The sequence below is a fragment of the Leptopilina boulardi genome, unplaced genomic scaffold (assembly GCF_019393585.1).
Source record: "Leptopilina boulardi isolate dan_hultmark-lab unplaced genomic scaffold, ZJU_Lbou_2.1 LbouV2_193, whole genome shotgun sequence".
Lineage (NCBI taxonomy): Eukaryota > Metazoa > Arthropoda > Insecta > Hymenoptera > Figitidae > Leptopilina > Leptopilina boulardi.
Window position 1 is genome coordinate 489643 of NW_026137744.1, and position 20950 is coordinate 510592.

At 28.3% G+C, this 20950-nt stretch overlaps 1 protein-coding gene across 2 annotated transcripts in view; it reads left to right on the forward strand.

Annotated features, from left to right (window-relative positions):
* LOC127278012 (ecdysone receptor) overlaps positions 1-20950 on the forward strand; it is a 231507-nt gene that overhangs the window by 13924 nt on the left and 196633 nt on the right. For both annotated transcript variants that reach the window (XM_051299504.1, XM_051299505.1), the window contains exon 2: positions 15586-16737. The gene's annotated coding sequence lies outside the window, so the exon portion shown is untranslated. The remainder of the gene's footprint in view (positions 1-15585; positions 16738-20950) is intronic.

A 20950-nucleotide genomic window follows, 5' to 3' on the forward strand; every position in this document is an offset into this window, starting at 1 on the left:
TTAAATATTCTTATTTTAATCTCAATCATTCTTAAAAATAGTATCGAAAATCGTTATCATGCCAAAATGTTCCGCAATTGTAACCAAATATACTAAAAAGTAACACCATAATATCAAATATTGCTACAAACTTTCTTTCCGTGTATTGCTCAATTCCAAAGCAAGAAATTAATTCGTAATTTTCTTGAAAACAAACATTTTTTTAAAGGAATTTTTTTTTCTATTCATTTCGTCGATTCCATAGAATGAAACTAATTTTCCAGTTTTTCTTTAAACTGTATATTTTTTTTATAATTAATGCTTAAAGAAAATGTGCGCAGTTGATATAACCTCAAGGCACCACAGTTTTTTTTAATTTTATCGTTAATATGTAGGTTTATTTCAACAAATTGTTGTTTATTTATTAAAACATACTAATATATATCGAAACGGTTTTCTCAGTTTTTTTTTAAATGACCTGCAAAATTTTTAAAAATGTTTTTTTTTACTTCCTGTAAAAACAGTGAATTGGCGCTTGACCCCTTTTGTCATTCTACCCTTCACATATAAAAATTTTTTTGGTAGAATTTTATTTTTTGGAATTCACTTTATTAAAAAGAAAGTACTAAAACAGTACCGATTTTAGGTATCAAAATAGAACCAAATGACAATTTAGTACCTGAAGTCGGTATTAAATTAATACCTTTCTTTTTACAATGTAAAAAAAAGAAGATAAAATATGTTCAATATCACTTTAAAGAAGGAGATTACAATAATATGTATATGAATATTGTTTACTCATTAACTGATAAAAATTTGACAAATTTCAATAATATGGAAATGATTAAAAAAAAAATGTCAAATTGATTTTTGTAAAGAATTTTTCTTTCTATATTATGGATTATTTGGATGTATTTTTTATAAAACTAGTTGAACACTATATTGACCATTTTTTTTTTATTATAAAGGTTTTTATCTAATTAATCAATGAATTCTTAATGGTACGGAAACGCCACCCCTTATGTCGCGACGCATTTATAAACCGTGTATATAATCTATTTTTTTTTCTATCTCTCCGACCTCAGTCAAATGCAACCACTCCCACATCCATTAAAAATGCAGGGTTCATGATAGAATAAAATTCAACCCAAGTTATTGATGACAACGCGCTTTTCCTCTGTATGTATATTATACGTTTTCTATATATAGAAGGTACTTTTTCCTTTTTCTTTATTTATTGTGTCCACGTATTTTCTCTACTGCTTTAAGTTTATTCCAATATATATTTATCAAAAAAAAGGGAAGTCTTCCCCTTCATTTATTTACTTCTCCACGTGGCAAATTTTTAGGGAGATATTTTTTGACCTTGACTTTCACAGATTAAATCGGTTATATATATATATATATATATATATAAAGGAACTTGTAGTTTTTTGTCATTATTTATCAATATTAACGGCCAAAAAAATTTATTTTACGGTAAATAATTTTTATAATAAAAGAAAATATTTAACAAATTTTATAACATTATTTTACGAGTTTTTATACGATTTAGGAAAAATGTGCTAAAAAGAAATTCATAAATAAAAAAATTTGTGTCGTTAAAATGAAAGAAATCATTTTTTGTTTTGGTCTATATAAATTATTTAAAAATTACTACAGCAATAAAAAATCAAAAAAAGTACTTAAAATATTTACTAAAATTGTTATAGTTATTTTTGATACAGAATGCCAATGTTTTTACAATTAAAATTTAAAGTCAAGTAGTAAACAAATTTTTCGTTCATTTGAACGTTTAGAACTTAATACAAATAAAAAAAAAATATTGGCATTTTTGTGTCAAAAAAAATATTTTTTACAAATTTTGATCAAAAACTTTTTTTAATTTTAATTTTTTACGACACAATTGTGAAAAAGAGCTCATTTTGGAATACTATCCGTTTTTTTTTTTAAATTTAAACTTTTGCTGTTTTGGCCTGGAATTTCGGTTTTTCAAAAAATGAATTTTAGCACAAGTCGAGCACAATTCAACACAATATTTGTTTTTTGAAAATTTTAACTTTACTGGTCTAACTTCTTGGAATCATAATTTTTTTTCTTAAAAAAATTTTCCAACATTTCTCGATCAACAATTTTTATAAAAAAAATTTGTAGACAAAAAATTAATTATTATTTTCCGAATAAAAAATATATGTTTTTTTTTTTTCAAATCGTTGATCATAAACATTGTAAATTTAACCGACGTAATACTTTTATAATAAGGGATAAATTATTAGGTCCGTTAACCTAGCTTGTCCACATAGTCCGATCTGGATAAAACCTATTTGAAAATTAAGGGCTAATTTAAGGCTAATTTAATGCCCTAATGCCGAATTTAATGCTCGGCATTTTCTTTAAAAAACTTGTGGACAAGCTAGCTTAACATTAAGGTGGCTTGTCCACACAATGAAGGAGCACTCGTAGGAAGGCCTACTATAGGTCAAAATTTAGGGCTTTTTTAAGGCTCTTGAATGCTCTATTGTAGAATTTAATGCCGGCATTATTTCGCGAAATATTTGCAAAAATTCAATTTTTACGTTATCTCATTTTATCCACATCATGAAGGAACACTCGTAGAAAGGTCTACTATGGATCAAAATTTAGGGCTTTTTTAAGGCTCCTCAATGCTCTATTGCCGAATTTAATGCCGGCATTATTACACGAATTATTTGCAAAAATTATGTTCAACATTACAAAAGTTTGTCCAAAAAACGAAGGAATACTCCTAGGAAGGTCTACTATAGGTCAAAATTTAGGGCTTTTTTAAGGCTCCGCAATGCTCTATTGACGAATTTAATGCCGGCATTATTTCGCGAAATATTTGCAAAAATTCAACTTTTACTTGATAAGCTTGCCCATTTCTGCTGCTACTCAGCCACTAGTCAGACCCTAAATAGCGTCGCTCGTCTGAAAAGTCTAGCCAAAAAGGTCGTTAATCCTAGAAGTACCACTTCCACGAAAAAAGTTTTTATATATGCTAACATTTAGGGCTCAATTAGGGCTAATTTAGTACCTCATGCAAAAATTTAGGGCCCTTTACCTATTTAAAGTAACCCTTCGTACTGCAAGCTTGACGTCAAGCTGGATCTGAATTAGTAGTTTTCTAATTTCTACTAATGAAAGAGTGCGTATTCGTTTACTAATTGAATTAGTAACAGTTATGACTAATTTGTAGTAAAAAAAACTACTAATTGCTAGTAGAAAACTACTAATTTATGGAGTAAGTCGTATTTTTTACTATTTCAAATTAGTAAGCCGATTTACGCTATGAATTAGTAGTTTTTTACTAAAAATTAGTAAAAACTGTTACTAATTCAATTGGTAAACGAATACGCACTCTTTCATTAGTAGAAAACTACTAATTCAGATTTAGAGAGTAGGGTTCTTAACTAAGACTATTTAAATTTTTCAAAAACCACCCCTAAGTTCAAAAAAACATCTCCAATTATTAAAACTTGATTTAACCTAACAATAATCATATAGGACATAGGAGCTAAATTAGTGTTCTTCAATAGCACTAAATTGACTTTTTAAAAATGCACTCCTAAGCACCCCAACCATGTAACTGATAGAAAACCAAACACAAAACCTACCCTCAAATAATTCAAACTTAATATTTTCAAAAACAAGTACTTATGAATTTAGGGCTAATTTAAGGCTCTTAAATAGAACTAAATTAAATGTTCGAAAATGATCCACTAACTTCAAAAACTACTAACTGGGTAGTTCTAACTCAATTTTTTCAAAAAACAAGTACTTAGAAATTAAGGTTAATATAAGGCTCTTAAATAGAACTAAATAAATGTTCAAAAGTGATCCACTAATTTTAAAAACTATACATGAGTATTTCAAACTCAATTTTTTCATGAAAAAGTACTTAGGAATTTAGGGATAATTTATGGCTCTTTACGAGCACCGAATTGGATATTCAAAAATGATCCACCAACTTCAAAAACCACCCCTGAGAAAATCAAAATCAATTTTTTCAAAATCAAGTAATTAGAAATTTAGGGCTAATTTAGGGTTCTTAAATAGCACTAAATTAGATGTTCAAAAATGATCCACCAATTTCAAAAACTACCTCTGAGTACTTCAAACTCAGTTTTTACAAAAAACAAGTACTTTGGAATATAGGGCTAACTTAAGGCTCATTATTATAGCACTAAATTGCATTTTCAAAAACGATCCATCTTCGAAAACTTCGCCTCAGTAGTTCAAAAATTTCTTTTACATTTTTTTATCGAAAATAACGATTTTTAATAAACAAATTAATTTTTTTAAACTGTGGAAGCTATTATTTTTACTTTTTTTTATTTTTACATACCTGAAAATAGTAAGAATATTTTGCAAAAAAAAATTTCGAGTAGTCATCCAAAAAGGGTAATCAGGTTATCAGTAAAACATTTTACAAAGTATTTTAGTAGTATTTCCATGTATGTAAATATACAAACAGTAAAACAACGGGTCTAAAGTTAAAAAAAATAATTTGTTTATAAAAAAATCGTTATTTTCTATAAAAAATTCAAAAATAAATTTTTGAACTAGTCGGGGGTAGTTTTTAGGATTGGTAGATCATTTTTAAACAGCCAATACAGTGCTATTTACGAGCAATAAATAAGCAAGTAATTCTTAAGTGCTTATTTAAAAAAAAAATCGTTTAGACTTGCTAAGATAGTGTTAAATTTGGCATAAAAGCATTTTAGAGTTTTAAATAAGCCCTAAATTTTGACACCTAGAAGACCTTCCTATGAGTGCTCCTTCATTGTGTGGACAAACTGATATAACGTAAAAATTGAATTTTTGCAAATAATTCGCGAAATTATGCCGGCATTAAATTCGACAATAGAGCATTGGGGAACCTTAAAAAAGCCCTAAATTTTGACCTATAGTAGACCTTCCTAGGAGTATTCCTTCGTTTTTTGGACAAACAAATATCAAGTAAAAAATGAATTTTTCAATTATTACGCGAAATAATGCCGGCATTAAATTCGGCAATAGAGCATTGAGAAGCCTTAAAAAAGCCATAAATTTTGATCCATAGTAGACCTTTCTACGAGTGTTCCTTCATGATGTGGACAAACTAAGATAACGTAAAAATTGAATTTTTGCAAATAATTCGCGAAATTATGCCGGCATTAAATTCGACAATAGAGCATTGGGGAGCCTTAAAAAAGCCCTAAATTTTGACCTATAGTAGACCTTCCTAGGAGTATTCCTTCGTTTTTTGGACAAACAAATATCAAGTAAAAAATGAATTTTTCAATTATTACGCGAAATAATGCCGGCATTAAATTCGGCAATAGAGCATTGAGAAGCCTTAAAAAAGCCATAAATTTTGATCCATAGTAGACCTTTCTACGAGTGTTCCTTCATGATGTGGACAAACTAAGATAACGTAAAAATTGAATTTTTGCAAATAATTCGCGAAATTATGCCGGCATTAAATTCGACAATAGAGCATTGGGGAGCCTTAAAAAAGCCCTAAATTTTGACCTATAGTAGACCTTCCTATGAGTGCTCCTTCATTGTGTGGACAAACTGATATCAAGTAAAAATTGAGTTTTTGCAAATATTTGGCGAAATTATGCCGGCATTAAATTCGTCAATAGAGCATTGTGGAGCCTTAAAAAAGCCCTAAATTTTGACCTATAGTAGACCTTTCTAGGAGTATTCCTTCGTTTTTTGGACAAACAAATATCAAGTAATAAATGAATTTTTCAATTATTACGCGAAATAATGCCGGCATTAAATTCGGCAATAGAGCATTGAGAAGCCTTAAAAAAGCCATAAATTTTGATCCATAGTAGACCTTTCTACGAGTGTTCCTTCATGATGTGGACAAACTGAGATAACGTAAAAATTGAATTTTTGCAAATAATTCGCGAAATTATGCCGGCATTAAATTCGACAATAGAGCATTGGGGAGCCTTAAAAAAGCCCTAAATTTTGACCTATAGTAGACCTTCCTAGGAGTATTCCTTCGTTTTTTGGACAAACTTTTGTAATGTTGAACATAATTTTTGCAAATAATTCGTGTAATAATGCCGGCATTAAATTCGGCAATAGAGCATTGAGGAGCCTTAAAAAAGCCCTAAATTTTGATCCATAGTAGACCTTTCTACGAGTGTTCCTTCATGATGTGGACAAACTAAGATAACGTAAAAATTGAATTTTTGCAAATAATTCGCGAAATTATGCCGGCATTAAATTCGACAATAGAGCATTGGGGAGCCTTAAAAAAGCCCTAAATTTTGACCTATAGTAGACCTTCCTAGGAGTATTCCTTCGTTTTTTGGACAAACAAATATCAAGTAAAAAATGAATTTTTCTATTATTACGCGAAATAATGCCGGCATTAAATTCGGCAATAGAGCATTGAGAAGCCTTAAAAAAGCCATAAATTTTGATCCATAGTAGACCTTTCTACGAGTGTTCCTTCATGATGTGGACAAACTAAGATAACGTAAAAATTGAATTTTTGCAAATAATTCGCGAAATTATGCCGGCATTAAATTCGACAATAGAGCATTGGGGAGCCTTAAAAAAGCCCTAAATTTTGACCTATAGTAGACCTTCCTATGAGTGCTCCTTCATTGTGTGGACAAACTGATATCAAGTAAAAATTGAGTTTTTGCAAATATTTGGCGAAATTATGCCGGCATTAAATTCGTCAATAGAGCATTGCGGAGCCTTAAAAAAGCCCTAAATTTTGACCTATAGTAGACCTTCCTAGGAGTATTCCTTCGTTTTTTGGACAAACTTTTGTAATGTTGAACATAATTTTTGCAAATAATTCGTGTAATAATGCCGGCATTAAATTCGGCAATAGAGCATTGAGGAGCCTTAAAAAAGCCCTAAATTTTGATCCATAGTAGACCTTTCTACGAGTGTTCCTTCATGATGTGGATAAAATGAGATAACGTAAAAATTGAATTTTTGCAAATATTTCGCGAAATAATGCCGGCATTAAATTCTACAATAGAGCATTCAAGAGCCTTAAAAAAGCCCTAAATTTTGACCTATAGTAGGCCTTCCTACGAGTGCTCCTTCATTGTGTGGACAAGCCACCTTAATGTTAAGCTAGCTTGTCCACAAGTTTTTTAAAGAAAATGCCGAGCATTAAATTCGGCATTAGGGCATTAAATTAGCCTTAAATTAGCCCTTAATTTTCAAATAGGTTTTATCCAGATCGGACTATGTGGACAAGCTAGGTTAACGGACCTTAAATTATTTGCTTTCAATAAAATGAAAATTTACTCGAGATTTTTTTGCTATGATTGTGAAAATTTATAATTTTTTAAAAAAATAATTAAATAATAAATTATTAAAGTTTTTCATGATACTTGACAAACATAATACTGATATTAAATTATTTTTTATTATCAAACGTTTGTTGAATACCGTGTGCGTGTGAACGAACCGCGCAGTTGCATAACACTCAGAATATTGGCAGCCACAGTTGCTGAAACATTTCCACTGTAATTGATGTTTATTGTATTATTTCTCTTATATATGCAATTGTGTAAGCTATTTAATATAGACATTAATATTTCATTTTTTAACACATTTTACTTGAAACAATATATATTTAAGTATGTTTTTATAAAGGTGTTACAAATAATATACTCTATTTCACACACATGGAAGAAAATATAAAATAATATATATAATTTTTAATTTATTTAAAATTATTTCTTTAAAAATAATTTAATTTTTAAATAGAAATTTTTAGGAATAAATTAAGAAAGGTTAAAAACTTGTTTTATATTTTTTTCAATTTACTCGTAAAATTTCGGATAATTAATCTCAATACTTTAATAAGTGTTGAAAACAATTGTGCTTTGATTTGAAAAAATAATTTTATCCAATTTAAAATTTTACAAAATGTATATACTTTTCAGTGAAATTTTATATTTCCGGTTTATAGTATATTATAAAAACATGGGGTATTTATATTAATTAAATTTTTAATTAATGTTTTAAGTGTAGATAAAAAGAATAAGGGAGAGAGGAAGAGATAGAGGTATTTGTGTCTGACAGCACAAAAGTTGCACGGTATGTGCGAAAATATATCACGATAGTTTACTACCTACCACAGCTGTTAAGCGTCAACGTCCTAACCAATGGATTTACGACTTTGGCATTAATCCACGCTCAACCATATGAACGCGCAACTTAATTTGAACCCCCTCCCACGAACTTTGTTGTACCTTGAATTTTGACCCTGATATGACAAAATTGCGTTCATGTGCAAATTAATTCTTTATAATTATATGACGCACACGTGACATGGGGAACTTATATATATATACACGCGCAGGTTCGTTGCTCGAGTTATTCTATCGACATTTTATGTATAAAAATAAAGTTCACATAATGAAATTTTTATTTTGAAAATGTTGTTCTAATTTTGAAATATAAATTTATTTTCATTTTTTAAAGAATAAAAATAGATTTGCAAAAATATGTATATATATTCTTTTTTGTTGTGAATTTCATTTAACAAAAAATGCGTGATTTTTATGAGGGGGGGGGGCGCATGAATTTACTATAAAAATCATTAATTTGAATTTTTATTTTAAAGAATTTTATTAGAAAGAATTATTTTTAGACAAATTTTCAAATTAAATTTGACAGAATTTATTTTTTTTTACAAATTTTTATTTAACAAAAAATGTTTAGGAACTGAATTTTTGTTTGGCAGAATTTTCATTTTAGTTATTTTCTTTGCATGACTTTATATTTGAAATTATTTTAATTTAATCGAATTTTTAAATGTCGCAGAATTATTGCAATTCACTGAATTTTAATTTGTTCAAATTTTTAATTGATATAGAATTTTCAAGGCGCTGAATTTTCATTTGTCAGAAATTACAAATGGCCGAATCACCAATCAACAGAAAGATTTTGGCGCAATTTTTAAAATTGTCCAATCACAATTTTCTTGATTATTTTTAATTGATCAATAAATTTTAAAAATTGCGCCAAAATCTTTCTGTTGATTGTTTGTTTGGACATTTATCATTTTGGAGAAATGAAAATTCGGTGTCTTGAAAATTATATTAATTAAAAATTTGGACAAATTAAAAATAGTTGAATTGGAATTTCTGTCATTTAAAAATTCGATTGAATGCGAATTATGTTAAATTAAAATTCTTTTAAATATAAAGTCATGTAAGGAAATAATGACTGTAAGAATAAAAACTGCCAAACAAAAATTCGGTTGACCCATTATATAAGGTAATTTTTTTTTAATTGTCAAAACATTTGAAAATCATTTAAGGGTTTTTAGCCCATTAACATAACATCAAACTAGAAAGTTATTTTTAAATACAAATAAAATTAATTTGATCAAATTTTGAAAGAGCCAGTTGTACAATTTTCAAATAAAATTTAATAAATAATTATTATTTTGCAATAAATTTTGACTCAAAATATTTTTTTTCTAAATTGTACCTATACAACTAAATCTTTCAAAATTTGGTGTAATAAATTTTAAATATATTTTTAGTTTTGTGAAAAATAATTTTTTTGTTTGAGGTTATGTTACGGGGCTAAGTACCCTTAATAAATTTTTCTTATTATTTCGGTTTTTTATTTTTAATGATTTCTGCCATTAGTGATATATATATATAACACATACATATATTTGAAACTTAAGTATGTAATCGTGTAAATATTTATTGTCACTGGGGTCACTCAACGGAAGTAGCATCATCGCGATTGGTATAGGTCAGTTTATTTTCAAACCAAGACATTATCGATTCTGTATTGTGTAGGTTGTCATCACCAATATTTTATACGTATCGCTGTCATCAACATTAAATTTTCAATTTGCAATTCTCTCGCGAAAGCGGATTTCATTAGATTATTATATATATTTTAATATTTTTTTTTGTTTCTTATTTTTTAATTTTCTTTTTTATTTAGATTTCACATTTTTTAAATAATGAAACTTTTTGTTTTATATCAAATCATTTTTTCTCATTTATTATAATGTAAAAATAATAAAAAGCAACTTGCAGTTATTTAATAAATATTTGAATCATCAGGAAATTTGAGAAAAATGTCTGACTTAACTTTTTATTATGATACGTGAGTTATTATTGATATGGTGTGATACGTCAACATAAATGATGTGTGGGGAAAAAATGTTTCAATTTTTTTTCTTCTTTTTTTAAGACATGACCGACATCAAGACGCCCATTGAGACGTTCATAAGGAGACACATTTTATGATGTGCGTATGCAACAGTCAAGGTCATTCATAAGTAGCTCAAGTTCAACTAATGGTATTGTATTACAATACCTCCTGTCTGAATCTCTTTCTTCTTCTTTTTCTTCCTCTCCTTGTCGTTCTTTGGTTACTGTATTTTGATTTGTCACAATATTATATCAATTGCGCAAAAATAAATAATATTTAGAATTTTTAAAAAATTTCTACTTTCAATACTTGATAATTTTTTTTTTTTTTCTATAGGGAAATTAGATTGCCTTTTTTTTCTTATTCTTTTTGACATTGAAAATCTCATTTTCTGCGCTGGGAATTACGTATAATTCACTGAAGAGAGACTTGTAATTATCGATGAAATGTCTCAATTGATTACTTAATAAAATGTTGCATTGATCTTAATTTTCCTCTCTGATATTAGAATTATTATAGGAATTTATTAGAGCTGTGCAAAAGTTCGAATTTTGTATGGGCTCGGATCGAATATTCGATTCGAGCCCATGTTAATTTTTATGGAGCGTTTCGAATTTTAAAAACTTGCACAGCTCTAGAATTTATTATACAAGGTGTGTATCAAAAGTTTCGAGACGGCTCTATATTTTCTATATGGATCGCATTTTTGAGAAAATAATTAAAAGCAAAAGATTTTATAAAATTTTATATGGTAAACAACTTTTTATGACTTATTATGACTTATTAAAAGAAAAGAAAGACAAGTTTTTAATGTCGAATATTATTATAATTATAAGTCGAAACGAAAAAATACATCATATCTTTAAAAACAACTTTTTCTATTTTTTTAATATGATCTTTTGATACATCCTGTATACATTTTTTATAATAATTTTTGAATTAAGATGTTTTTGATGGAAAATTTTTTTAAAAATAAGATATTAATAACATATATATATATATATATATATATATATGATTTAAATGTCTGATAATAGATGGATATCTGGGAGCTAATGTTGTGTAACGATAAAGATGAAAATTTCGGTTCAAATGAACCCTTAATCGGATCGTGTTGATGAAGATTAAGCCACATGACTTTATATAACACGTCTCTTTAAGGAAATGAACAGTCTTAATGATACTTTCCCTTCATTATATCTGACCCCAAATCGACAATATTGTCGAAAGCTTGTCTTATTTGGACTCATGGAAGTAACCCTGGCATTTCACGCGGATATAAATTATTCCATGTCATATATATAACGCTGGGTAGGTCAAACCCACATTCGACCCACATATAATAAATACATTTTCTTATATGAACGTTGGCGCCACGCAATGTGCACACGTAAATGTACATACACACGCATACTTTCAGGAAAAATGAAACCCTATACAAAAACAGAAACTGCATATCAATGCGGGTATATATATATACATGCAGAAAAAAGTTGGGTTCAAAATGTCGTTTAGCATTTTGATATGAAACAAAAATGGGCCTAGGTTTTTTTCTGTATATATATATGTGTGAGTGTGCGTGTGCACTCTTTAACATTTGTCCGGAAACTCGCTCCCTTTTCCGTTTGTCAATGTTATTATTATTTTTTTCTTTTTTAATTTCCATGTACTTTACAGCTAGCTATATGTTATCTACATTCCTTATTGAAGTGATTTTATTTTCAATTTTCAATAAATCCTTTCGACGATAGAAAAAAAAGAAACAAATCAACTAGAATTTTATAATTAAATTCTGTTAAACCCAAATATTTTACTCGATTCCGATTGCTATTTAGAAAAGAATTTTAAAACAAACTGCTATTACTGAATATTTTTAAAAAAGACTTAATTTATTACAATCATGTAACATTTATAATATTCTTAAATATGTATGTACCAAATAAATGAAACACAGTTTACATATTTTGAATTTCGTGTTATGTTGATTGATTATAACGAATATAAATCCGCACGGTCTCTTCAAACTCGTTATAAGCGGTTTCGACTGTATATATTAAGACAATAGTTTAATAAATAGTATATAATTTCGATTTTAACAAATCTTCATTTAGCCGAATTGATTTTCCTTAGAATTCTAACAACATTATTGATTTTTCATTTATTGTTAGAACTCTCATAATCCAGTAGAAATATTTGATATACGAATTTTAAAATTAACCAGTCACAATTTTCTTGGTAATTTCTGATTGTTTAATTTTAAAATTCGCACTAAAATATTTCTATCGTATATATATATGTTTTTTCTAAGTATAATGAGAATTTGGTATAAGTATTTTAAGAATTCTATATCAATAAAAAAAATTTTTTAATTAAAATTCATTTAAATATAGAGAAATAAAATTTTGGAAATTTTACTAATTCAAATGCAAAAAATAAGTCACTAATTAAAAGTTTTACTATAATTCAGATTTAGAGAGTAAATTATTTATAATAATAGAGTATAGAAGTGAAAATTCATCAACCAAAAAAGTATTTCATTCACATAATGTATATAGTGTTGACTGTTTAACGATTTCAAAGGCCCAGAAAGAGGGCAATGTTGACGTAGGTCCAGTCCCTGTAACATGGAACTCGGTTCCCTTTTGTGTGTATGTATGTACACATACATATATATATTTGTATGTCAGTGTGTGGAGTGCACACGTAATTGCATAGGATGTACATTGTACACTTACTGAAGCACGTTTTGTTAAATGTGTGTGTGTATATGTGTATATGTATACCCTGTGTATGGTTTGTGCCCTTCGTGACACGCATTACCCATGGGAAGTCATGTATACACGGGGGATGTAGGGGGGATCACAGTGAGGGAAAGACAAGGTGGAATTAAAAATACCGTAGAACCCTGCAGGCACCCTCTCTGTATAGACACTAACACACATAAATTGTATGAACACGTTGGTCATGCGCTGTGTAGGTTCTATTACTCTCTCATCAGGGCCGTCGTGTATGAGAATCGAGGGCTTTCAAGAATACGGCTTCATTCACGTTCTTTATTCCATTTACTGTTTTTCATATCATAATATAATCTTCTTTGTTATTATTTTTCTTCACCATCATCATTATTATTATTATTAATTACTCATGAATTTATTTCTATTTAAACGATTTTGTTGAACGGATTTTTAATACCTGTTTCATAATATCAATTTTTCATGGTTTTATGTTCAAAGAAAACGCAATTTCTTTCAAATTAAAATTATCAATTCAATCATTACGGTTTGTACAACACAGGCTGACAAAATTTTGTCCTACTTCAGAACCAAGAACCAGATTATATTGTTCCGAATCATTTTGACGTGCTAAATCCGAATCTATAGCCTCAGAATTGGTCCAGCGCACGTCAGGTTTTTGAAATATTCTAACCTCAAATATGATTAAAAAAAACGTCTTTTTATACTTTTAGATTAGAATATCTTGAAAACCTGACATGCTGGGTCAATTCTTAGGTCAGATTCGGATTTAGCATTTCAAAATGTTTCGGAAAAGTATAGTCTGGTGTTTTCTGCAGTAGGCTAAAATTTTGTCGGCCTCTATATGTATAATGATTTCAATTAAATGACTTCTTTCGTTTAATTTAAATAAATATAGTTTGTTTTTATAGCAAACAACTTTTGAAAATATTTCTTATTTTCGAAAATTCTTCAAAATTTTCCTCTAAAAAGAAATTTATTGTTTTTGATTCTTGATGTCTCATGAATTAAGTATTAGGCTTGTATATAAGTAAAAAATTCTGACCTTTAAAAAGGGCGTATTTGTCAGATGTAACATACATTTTCTTTAGGATATATAAGAAAGTATTTTATTATTATTTTTTTTTTTTTTTTGTTATCGACATTCTTTTTATATTGTTATTATCCATTCTAGTAGAAACTGCGATAAAAATTTATTTGCCATTCAGACATAAACCTGTCTTTTCGAAATTTCGTCCCTGTCTTTTATTTTATGCTTTCAAAAAATAAAAAAGAAAAGGTGAAAAAAAGATGAGGGCAAATGTGTGAGAAACTGACAATAGAATCTCTGTAATATTATTATATATAATACTAACCAAAACCTACTTTGCACTGAAAGATCAAATATGTCTTTATTTGTGAAGGTATTACACTCTCTCAATGTGAGCTACGCATAATTTAGTTTATATAGTGAATGTAATATGTTTTATGAACCTAATAATGCAAACTATAACATGCATGTTTACGCCTTTATCCCCCGTAAGCACTACTTCATAAGTTGTCTCTTATATAGTTTTGTCCGCAACTTAGAATTATGTATAATTATTCGCTTTACATTCATAAGTATACTGTATGCATGTATATATATATATAGATCTATGCGTGAAACATATATATAGGAAAAATAGATAATATGCGCGAAACCGGTCAAGTGAATATATATAAAAAAGTGCATGATTATAACCATTCGTGAAATGATAAAAAATCACAAAGTCTCAGATAAGAAAAGCAAATGACCGTTGTTCCGTGGCAATTATTACATTCACGTTGCAAATGTTATTGATTATGAATAATCTTCTATAAATAGACATAAATCTCGAATATCGGCTATGTTTTCAAGTATCTGCATTTTTCCAATCTGTCATCTTGTTTATATCGATTTCTGACCTGCTATATATATACCCGCAGATATTAATCCTGTTCTTTTTATATAACATTATATATATATATATATTTTTTTTTCTTTATATTAGTATGAAAATTTTGAAACTTGGACAATATTTTTAGAATAACGTATATTATATGTGGAATGTAAAAAGATTACGGTAAAATGTGTTAATAAATTTGACACTCTATTGCTTTGAGTATTTATACTCAATCGACTTTAATGCAAGAAGATATCTTTCGTTTACATTTAAATCGAACTATTTTCTTGTAATTTTGCCTCTCTCACTTCCGGTACATATAAAGCTGACGACTATCCCGGGCAGACTTCCGGCGAAATAAAAGCTGCATTTGTCGGCAAATGACACAAATAAGCAAGCACAAAGTGAAATGGATTCGACGCGGTCTGCATTTGTACATATCTACTCTCTTGTGCAATAATTCAAAATGATCTTTTAGTACTCTAATAAATAATCTCTGCTAATTACGAGAAAAACGATTAAAACAAAAGTATAAAACATCCTTGCGCCACAAATTAAAGCTTTCAAATTAAGTTCTATCTTTCAATTCTTATATAATATATGAAAATTAGTCAGAATTTTTAATTTATAATGTGGAATTTTTAGTTAGATTTTTGAACCTCTTTTTCGGTTTTATAGTCTAAACAATAAAAATAAAACTCAGGAAAGTGAAATTTTCATCTCAGCTTCATTTATGAAGATACAATAGAAATATAATTTTTTTTCAGATGGTGTTAAAAATTGAGTCCAAATTGAAGAAGGACGGCTCAACGATTGAGGACGATGTGGTTAAGCGGAGAAACGCGAGGAGGTGATAGCGACTTCTGACCTTCTGTACTAGTCCCTATCGATGAGGGCCTGCATCCAAATCTTGTTTGAGAAGGATTATTATCGAGAGGAGTGAAAACAAAAAAAAAAAAAAGAAGAAAAGAAAGTAAAAGTCTTTTTAGTCCTCTGTAAAACGATCAGTGACGTTATTATTACCAGAAAAAAAGTCACACACATATTACTACTCTACCTTTGAAAAAATACCTCGTACCTACAAGTACCTTTAAATTTACCTTCCGCAGCGCAATAGTGCCTAGATATTCCAACGCAACTAGAAAACGTTATTTAGAGGAATCAAAGAGCAACGGATAATTACAGAGAGAAAAAAAAAATTGAAGAGCAAAAAAAAATTATTACACGCTGAATCAATTGCGCTACATTCTATTTGAAAAAAAAATCAATATAAATGTATATTTAAAAACAAAAAGTATATATATACATATATATAAATGAAAATAAATATAAACACATATATTTAGGTACTATAGAGACACAACAACCCGCACCTTGATACACAGAGCACGATCCTCGTGTTACACTCACGCTAATATTATAATACCTTCGAGGAGCGTATACCTTCTTTTTTCTCACGCGCACTCGTAAAGAACCTGATAAAAAATACCTGCACTGGGAAAATCGTCGCACTCATTACCTCTAAAGTCGGATCTATATATATACATATATAAATGGAATTATAAAACGAGTACTGCGATTCCCATCACTCATCAATCCTTTAAAACATTTTACTACGAAACCAGGACAGTCAAGTACCTGCAGACAGATATATTTATAATTATTATTCAGAAAAAATCATATTCTATTCTACAAAAGTGTGTATGAAAGTACGAGTGTTATATGCATAAAAGATAAACAGTTAAATTGTTGGAAAAAAAAAAGTTGAACAATTTCAAGTGCTACGAAAAGTCGTCTCTTCTTTCTTCTCAACTAGTGATTATATCGCTTCTTCTTCTTATACTATTACTACTACTACTACTACTAGAACTATTTTTTCTTCTACTACTACTTTTACAACAACTACTAACAGAATTAAGGTGAGCTCATTTTTAATGTTGCTATAATTCTGCATGCAAAACTATTTTTTGCAAAGGTTCTAAGGAACAAAACTTTTTATTTGTGCATTAAAGAATATGATCAACATAAATAGGCATGTCTACACAGAAAAAACCGTTAACTGAAATTAAGAATATATCCTTGGCGCCTATTTAAGAATATTTTATACTTAAACTCCGTATATATTATTCTTAAAATATAAGAATACATACTGAATTGAAGGATTAAATATTCATAAATAGGCGCCAAGAATATATTCTTTATTTCAGTTTACGGTTTTTTCTGTGTACTCGTCCTTTTTTAAGAAATAAAATTTTAACTCAAATATCACTCCCACTGCTTAAAAAATATCCAAACCAATAAAGGTGGAGTCCACAGTTGCCAATTATCCTATCTAGACGCAACTGCACTTGCGCCACGATGACTTTCTCATTGGCTAGAAAAAGCGCGCTTATATTAAATTCTTTAATATAAGAGATAGGCATTTCATATGAGAATACGGGGTCATGTCTCGGATTTTTCTCAAAATTCGATAAATTGTAGTGATAGTGGTGCTAAATAAGTGTACAAATTTTGAATTTGAAATTTTTAATATTTTTCGAGATATTTACAATAATAAATTTGAGCAATATTTTTTTGCTTTACTTATACCTTCTTCGTATTAAAAATAGAGAAAAATGTTGTAAATTTTTTTTACGCGGAAGATGTTAAACTTTTAGAAAAAAATTATTTTTTAAAAAAAAATATTAATTTTTAAACAATTTGTTTAAAAAATAAAATTTGTTTTTAACTTTTAAACATGTTCTCCCTCATTTAGAAGCGCGAAAAAAACCATGAATATTGTTTAAGTCATAATAAATTGATGGTTAAATTTTTGAGATGGCATTATTTTTTGTTTTCGAGATATTAATTAATTAACTAACAAAAGTTAATAAAAAATGAAATATTTTACGAACAAATAAAATTAGAGTACTTTTAAAAACACCATTAGAATGCATATCAAAATCCGCATCCAACGAGCCCTACATGAACTATTTCTGATAAACGGGTGTGAAATTAATAATTAATAATAAAAATTATTTAAATAATTAATAAAATTTGAAGAAATGAAGATAAATCGTTAATTCTTTTTTTATTTGGAAGATCATCTAATTCTGTGTCTAAAAAAGAATATTAATTATTACCAAGAATCAAAAATTAATTATAAAATGTTATTTAGAAAAAGACTGAAAAATACCATGCCGAGTAGGTAGGCAGCCCCCTCCAACTTGTGTCGTAGGGTGCGGAAACCTCAATTTTCAATAATTATCTGTTAATAATTTAAATTTGTTAAAAATGTTATATACACTGGTTTTATTTCATACAGAATTAGATGATCTTCCAAATAAAAAAAGAATTGACGATTTATCTTCATTTCTTCAAATGTTATTAATTATTTAAATAAATTTTATTAATTATTATTAATTTAACACCCGTTTATTAGAAATAGTTGATATAGTGCTCGTTGGATGCGGATTTTGATAAGCATTCTAATGATGTTTTTAAATGTACTCTAATTTTATTTGTTCGTAAAATATTTCATTTTTTATTAACTTTTGTTAGTTAATTAATTAATATCTCGAAAACAAAAAATAATGCCATCTCAAAAATTTAACCATCAATTTATTATGACTTAAACAATAGTCATGATTTTTTTCGCGCTTCTAAATGAGGGAGAACATGTTTAAAAGTTATAAACAAATTTTATTTTTTAAACAAATTGTTTAAAAATTTATATATTTTTTTTAAGTGCGATTCCAGGTGAGATTTTGACTTTTTCGGAGGAGGTTTACCGATTGCAATGAAGCTTTGGAATTTTGTTATATATAGTAAGACTAATCTTTAACGTAAATTTCAGCTTAAAATATTTGTTAGTTTACGAGATTTGCAATAATAACAAAAAAATTTTAAACTGCTATAACTTCCGTTCTAATAATCGGATTGAGGTCTACTTTTTTTTAAAATGTCAAGGAAAATGAGAGGAATAAATCTCTTACAGAACAATTTTTTATAATTTTACAACTAAAAAAATTATTAAATAATAATTGAATAAATTTCGCGCGGCAATCTAAAATTCAATCACTTAAACGCTAAAATGAACTTACCTGTGTTTTCTTTAATGTTCCAAAGGAATCCAATTGTAAATGCAAGTTTAACTTTGTTAATTTTAATAATTTACGAGTATAAACAATTACGATTTCTGCTAGTTGACGTGCAGACGACATTGCGCACGCAGCATTCTCACGTAGCCAATTTAGTCCACGAATCACGTCAGTTGGTTACAGGAGAATGCTGCGTGCGCAATGTCGTCTGCTCGTCAACTAGCAGAAATCGCAATTGTTTATACTCGTAAATTATTAAAATTAACAAAGTTAAACTTGCATTTACAATTGGATTCCTTTGGAACATTAAAGAAAACACAGGTAAGTTCAGTTTAGCGTTTAAGTGATTGAATTTTAGATTGCCGCGCGAAATTTATTCAATTATTATTTAATAATTTTTTTAGTTGTAAAATTATAAAAAATTGTTCTGTAAGAGATTTATTCCTCTCATTTTCCTTGACATTTTAAAAAAAAGTAGACCTCAATCCGATTATTAGAACGGAAGTTATAGCAGTTTAAAATTTTTTTGTTATTATTGCAAATCTCGTAAACTAACAAATATTTTAAGCTGAAATTTACGTTAAAGATTAGTCTTACTATATATAACAAAATTCCAAAGTTTCATTGCAATCGGTAAACCTCCTCCGAAAAAGTCAAAATCTCACCTGGAATCGCACTTAAATAATTTTTTTCTAAAAGTTTAAGATCTTCCACGTAAAAACCATTTACAACATTTTTCTCTATTTTTAATAGGAAGAAGGTATAAGTAAAACAAAAAAATATTGCTCAAATTTGTTATTGTCAATATCTCGAAAAATATTAAAAATTTCAAATTCAAAATTTTTACACTTATGGCGCACTCACACCTTTTTGGCTGCCTGTCTGCCTGCAGGTTACCATGGCAACGCACAAGTGTGAGTGAGACAGAAAATTTGAATATTCAAATTTTTAAATTTTCTGTCGCACTCGCTCTCATGCGTTGCCATGGTAACCTGCAGGCAGCCAAAAAGGTGTGAGTGAGCCTTTATTTACCACCACTAACACAACAGTTTACCGAATTTTAAGAAAAATTTGCAAGTAATATTTTTTCATTTCTTTTATTTTTATTCTGTTTTAATTCGAACATTCATATAATATTATTCCATTTATAATAATTTTATCCTTTAACATAATTGAATAATATTTTATTGAAAAGAATATCGATTAAAATAGTACAACCATCGGGTGAAATATAATATTTTTTCAATTATATTGTTTGATGTGAAATTAAATTGAAACTTTTTTTCTTTTATCCTTGAAATTGTAATTTAAAATTTTTAATTTCTTTTCGGCATCTATAATTGCAAAAAAAAAGGTTTTTAACAAAAGAAACAGAAGAGAAAGAGAATTGTGTAAGTTATGTAATATAACTCTCTCTCTCTCTCTCTCTCTCTCTCTCTTTTTTTTTTATTTCATGTTAATTTTGCGAGTTTTATTTTTTCTCTCCATTGAAGTTCTCATGTATAGAAAATAACGAATCAATATTGTCTAGTTTGCAACGAGGCATTGTCCGCGCGCTTTTACGTGACGAAGTACCTGCGTGTTAGTATAGAGTATTGTATCGTCGCAGACACTATTTGCATTTTAAAACCGATTTTAAGAATTCTGCACGACGTATATATGTGTGCTCACACACAAGTGTTTAGATTTACACGATAGTGTCAAAGCATCGCGTCGCGATTATTTTTTTCGCAAACTGACAACGAATATGATCATATTTAGTGTATATATTTAATATGACATTGGTTAGTTCTTGAAAATATTCTAAATATCACGTGTGCGCTATTTATCGAAATTTTGTAAAATGGGAAATTAATCGCGATTCATGATTTCTTTATATTGAAATAAGAGAGAAAAAAAAAGAGACAAAGAGGGACTCTTATTGAAAGTAATTTATTTGTAAGAAGTTAGTTTGAATTTTTATTGCTCATTTATATAAGAAGAAATCAAAGTAGTTAGACATAATAAGGGATTTACAATTCAATAAGGACAAGATTGCTAATTTCTGTGATTT